Below are 6,000 nucleotides of genomic sequence, written 5' to 3' on the forward strand. Positions count from 1 at the left end.
TCTCATTTAAGCAGACTTTGCTCTGTGAGTGCTCTCCTCAGCAAGGGTTGGTGTGTAGATGCCTGCAGGAAGCCCACTCAACACCTGCACAACTCGCATTGGCTACACTGCAAACAGAAATAGGCAGCCATGGCTGTTTCCAGCCTTGGGTTGTAGACAGAAAGCCTCCCTTGTGACACTGCCATCACATTCAGATGGGTTTTATCCTTCAATTGTGAAACAATATAGGAAAACAATCCAAACAGATCCGTGGAGTGAAAGAAAAATGGAGTGGCAGGTGTTGTTTTTTTTGAGCTACGCTCTTTTGTCAAATGGTGTCTACCCAAACCTTCTCTGTATGACATCCCATCAGAAAGAGCCTTGCTTCCAGCTCTTCTCTTCCACGATTGTCACTGTGCTGCTCATTGCTCAAGGGGCTGCCGGCACCTGTGTCTGCCCTGATGCGATCTGGAGGCTCTCAATGTTTATTTCAATGTAAATATTCTTTTTTTTGTTGAGAAACAAAAGGGCTGGAAAAAGGGAGGTTATGGGAATATTCAGGATGAGATAAGGAATCTGAGGCAGAAAAGAACACACCAATTACCTCAGCTCACACTCTCTTCTGCCAGATGAAACCAGTTTTACCAGCTATTGCCCAAAGGCAAAACACCATAGGGCTTCTGATGTCACGTTGGCCTTTGGTTATGAGCCTGAATAAATGGGTACCTGGCATGGGGAGAAAAAGGGCTGCACTGCTTAACGCCAGCTTCAAGTATTTATGTTCATCTAGCATCAATTAAAAATACCTCTGTCTCATTCTGCTTCCCTGCTATGTGCTATTCGTTTTCTTTCCAGAACTGCTCACATTGCCTTGCCCTACAGTTTACAGCAGCAAGAGTTGGCATTTGCCTCCGGCATGGCAGGGGAAGAGAAACCATTTCACTTTTATGCTACTTTTCCCCTGCTCCGTCTGCACACATAGCAGCAGAGGTGTTTGATGCGCTCGTTGTCTTGGAGAGGTGATGTACATTCTGCTGTTAATTTGCAGTGCTTCAATAGCATTCACTTTTTCCTTAGGATTTAAATTGAATCGGTGGCATTGCTGGGGCAATGTACTGCTGTAGATCTGAACTGTATTCAGTGTACCCATCTGTCTTTTTTTCCTTTATTGTATTAACCCTCTTTTTCTTTTTTCTTTGCTTTAATTTTTATTATTATTATTATTATTGTTACCTTTTCATATCAGCAAAACCCAGTGAAGCAGACTTTATGGCGTAACAATTCCGCATGTTTTGGTTACAAATATCCTGAAGCAAAGTTAAGGTTTTTCATATTACTATCAAAGCAACAAACCTGTGTCTGCTTTCAGAGGGAAAGGGCCGTTTTACACATAAAAGCTCATCAGTGGGTGGTAAACAGCTTTGGTCCTAATACATATTGCAAACGCTGCTGCGGCACAGACTGGCGGCTTTGGTAACATTGGCAGAGATGTAACATTGTGGTGCTGTCGTGGGAGCCTGTCGAGGGTCCAAGCACTCCTGCAATCAGGAAAATCAGGTTGTCACCGCTGCACTACAAATGACTCCTCTCGCTTTTGAAACTTCCCATTTTCTACTGGAGAGCTGATCACGCTGCAATAAAGCCATTTAAAAGCAGAAGAGGTGGAGATCGATAACTTCAGCTGTGGCAGTGCAGCCAGCTTGCCCCATCTCCAGCTCTGATCACAGCTTTCCAGATGTTGGTGGCTGACTTGGCGGGTGCCCAGCACGAAGCACCTCGGACCAGTCAGAGCAGTCAGACTGTGAGAGCAGATGCTGAATTGGCTCCTGAAAACCACAGCTCTTCATGAGTTTCTCAAGCTGAACATCAAAAACTGCTAAATGCTTCACGTTTTTCTTCTTCCTCGGTGCTGCGTGCACTCAGAAAGGCAAAAGCTTTACAATCTGAAGTCAATACAAAAGCTCTGGTGTACCACCGGCTTACAATAGCATCTATTTGAAGGGCTGTTTTAACATCCAGCAGTGCTAGAAGGCGGCTTTTCTGCACTGCTTCCAGCAAGTATGTGTTCATCTGAGCATTTGGTGGCATGGTTTATTTATCAGAACTTCAGTACAGGTTTTTTTTTCCTCCCCTTTGACATGGGATTAAAATTAAACATCCTTTACTGTGGGAGATGAAAGCACAGCACAGATCATTCAGATACATCTGAAATAGATACGTGTGTAAGTGACTGCTCTTTGAGAGCTTGATCTCGTGTTCCTGTATTGACAAACCACCCCAAGAAGACTTGCTGCAGTGGATGCTTGGATGGGCTTGGATGTGTGGCTACATGCCCAGAGGTGGTAAAGTTTGGACTGGACAAAGGTAAAGCTATGCAGCCTTTGATCCTTCGAAGTCTTAATCAATAGCTGTCATTGATAAAAAGAAGGCTTCTCTTTAAGGCTGAAGAGACCCAAGGGGTCTGTGGCTCAGTCATTGTACCTGTTGAGCACAGCGCTGCTCAAACCAGGCTTACAGAATATCCTGAGTTGGAAGGGACCCATGAGGATCATAGTATCATAGAATATGATGCTAACATATCCTCCTCCTTAGAAGCATTCAAGGCCGGGCTGGATGGGGATTTGAGCAACCTGGTCTAGAGGGAGATGTCCCTGCCCATAGCAGAGGGTTTGGAACTGGATGATCTTAAAGGTCCCTTCCAATCCAAACCATTCTATGACTCTATGATTCTACACCCCAAATGTGAAGGGACACATAAGGAACATAGAGTTCAACCCCTGACTCCATGTGGGGCAACCTGAGAGCAAGACCTAAACATGCTATCCAAATGCTTCCCAAAGCCTTAAAGTTTGGTATCTCATCTCTTCTCTAAAGGAGTAGAGCTGGGCCATGGAAGTAGGAAGCACTGGGATCAGGTTGCTCAAAGCCTCATCCAACCAATTTTGAAACACTTTGAAAAGTGTTAAATAGAAACTAAATGATTCTCCAGCTAGGATCATTAAACATTCTTCTTACTGGAAGCATCATTAAAAGTACAACTTCTAACATGAGCATTTTTGCATGAGTTACTTTGAAACACAGCCTCGTAGAATCACAGAATCATTTGAGTTGGAAGGAACCCTTAGAGTTCATCCGGTCCGATTCCCCTGCAGTGAACAAGGACACTTACAGCTCAGTCCATTTACTCAGAGCCCTGTCCAGCCTGATCTTGAGCATCTCCAGGGATGGGGGACATCTACTTGGGCAACCTGCCCCAGTGCCTCACCATCCTTATTGTAAAAATCTCACCCTGCAAGCTACAGGCAATTTTTCCTTTCAGATCCCCTTATTTCCCTTCTTTTGCAGTAACTAACAAGTCTATTGCTTTGTCTCTTGCCCTATGTGCATACATGAGTGGTGTGATGACACCAATAGCAGCTGCCCTGCGCTTGAGTCCCTGAGGTTTGGGGACTCAGTCTGGTTGGGTGGCGATTACAAAATGAAAGGGATGTGCTGAAACTGATGGCAGAGCTTGGGCAGTTTTATTACAAACCCTATGGTAAAGATCGTGCTGTAGGTGTTGAGGTGTCTTGATCCACAAACCTTAAATCAGAAGATAGGGGAAGCAACCATGTTAGCAGCGCTTGCAGAAACATAAAGCGTATAAAAGCGCTTCCATCTCCCCAGAAGTAAACAGAAATTAAAATGTGCTCTAAGTTTGCACATAGAGAATCATTAACTTCGAATAGTTCGGGACTAGAGGGAGGGAGAGAAGGGGGATTTTTGGTATTTTTTTTTACTCTTTTTCTGCCCCGGGCAAAATTTTCAACATTAACTAATTAATGTTTATAAAGCACTTTGCATATATAGTGCCTTTCATCAGGGGATCTCCAAGTATTAGATTATATTATCTGGAAGGCCTCAGGCCTGTGCATACTAGCCCTATAAAGTATTAGCCTTATAAACTTTAGTAATTCACTTTGTGATTATTATTTTTTTTCTGGTTTTGTTGTGTTTTTTTGTTGTTGTTTTTTTTGTTTGTTTTTTTGTTTTTTTTTTTTCTTCTTGGTTGGGTTTTTAATCTTCCCTCTTCTGAAAACATGCCGAGCACTTTGTCTGAGTACGTAAAGAGGTGGTAAAAAGGGTGGTGTCAGCCAGAATGACCATATGAGAAATCAGAGCCTTGTCATGCACTTCTCCACTCCTCTAATTGCTGGTGTCGGGGAGTAGCAACTGTGCCAAACTCGAATTGGACTACCAGTCCCACACGTCACACAGGGTTCAGCAAGAGGTACTGGCACTGGCTTTGGAAGGAGGTCTGACATTTGCTCTGTGCTACATGGTGATGACACTGGGGATGGGGAAGGCATGAGAGACCTCTGATAGATGGCAACATCAGGAAGCAAAGGCAGTGTACTGGGAGCTGGGACCCAAGGAGGGCCATGGGAATGGAGAGTCTCAGGGCACTGGCTGTCCCTGTCCTGGCCAAGGCAGGAGGCAGAGTATCCCAGAGCCACACGGACAGTAGTGAATCCTCCATGTGTCAAATCTAAAAAGCCTGCTTGGGTGTGGGCTCGGCTGATGACTCAAACAATTACTTAACAATAGCCTGTTGCGTGAGCTGGCAGGGATGTAGCCAGGTTCACAATGGAAAAAATGTGTGGGCATTTCTGCTGCAATGAAACACATGGGGAGCAGACTTGCTGCTGCATGTAGGAGCTACCAGCAGAGAAAGCAAGGCCTTGGGGAGCAGAAACTTGACAGGGACAAAGCAGAGGATGTCTTTGCCCTTACTTGCAAGTCTTACAGGTGGAATTCCCCCAGCTGAATTTAGCTGGGTAAGGGCTGCAGCTCTGAAGCCAAAGCGAGAGCAGCAAACCCAAGCTTTCCAAGAGTCAGCGGTATTCAGAAATGGAGAGGAGAGCCATCCCCTCCAAGGCCATCTGGCCTAGACCAAAGCAGCCCTGTGTGGTGGATGTTAGCAGTGGAGGGTGGGAAATCCCCGTCCTTCAAAGGAGGAGAGGCTGATGGCACAGGTAGCAAAACCAGATAGGCGTTGCTTCACATGAACAGCTCTTCCAGAGCCTGCACGCACTGAAGAACTTGATGGAGAGCTTAAGATGAGTAAAGTTGTTCACTCACCACTCACAGACTGACATTCTGAGACCCAAAATGACAACTGTGGGTGGGCAACCCCAGGGGGAGAAGCAGCTGGGAGAAGTGTACGAGGTACAAGGGGAATGCTGGCAGCAGCAGCAATCTGTATTCAGGAACTGGGCACGATCCCAGTGAGCACTGAAAGGGCTCTGCCAGCCTGTCTCCCCTCAGATAGGTGTGGTATGCAAGGGACTGGGAGGAGCAGAGCAAGAGCTTCTCTGGGTGTGTTTGGGGCTGCCCCCTGGGCTGTGGCTGTGCGTTTCCTTGGATCTTTGCACGCTCTGGGCTCACTGTGCATGCTGCTTCTGTGCTACACACATGGTGTGTCTCCTGCTAGTGAGTGTGGAAGCAGAGCTGCGTATTCATATCTACCAAGTGAGAGTATCTACCATATAGAGGCAAGTGGGCATGATTACAAGGTGCTGCTGGCTGTGTATGTATGCTATATTCTCACCTCTTCTTTGCTACAGACTTTCACATACAGGACGGGCTAATGTGCTTGGTCCTCTGGGCCAGGATACTCCCACACCAGTTTGTTGAGCAGCAGGAGGGAGTGTGAAGTGCTACTGGCATGACCTCCAGCCTAGGGCAAGAATGGATGAACTCAGCTCATCCACAGAAACCAAAGGACTTTCTTCATTTCACCCAATGAAGGGAGCAGACATTTCTGAGTTAGGCCTTGTTGAGCCCAGCACGACGGCTCACCAGGTAACATCAACTGGCTTTGAGTCATCCCTGCCCTAGAAGCCAACCAGCTCATCAGCCGCCATTGCAACAGCTACCACTGCTGTGAGGTGTTAGCGGTTTCACTGCCCACTGGTTGTTGCCTCTGCCCATCGGCTTGGAAGTCATCCACATTCCTTCTCCATGGGCGGCTCTACAAAT

The sequence above is a fragment of the Coturnix japonica genome, chromosome 2 (genome assembly GCF_054131305.1).
Source record: "Coturnix japonica strain WE chromosome 2, WE-NBRP24, whole genome shotgun sequence".
NCBI classification, from domain to species: Eukaryota; Metazoa; Chordata; class Aves; order Galliformes; family Phasianidae; genus Coturnix; species Coturnix japonica.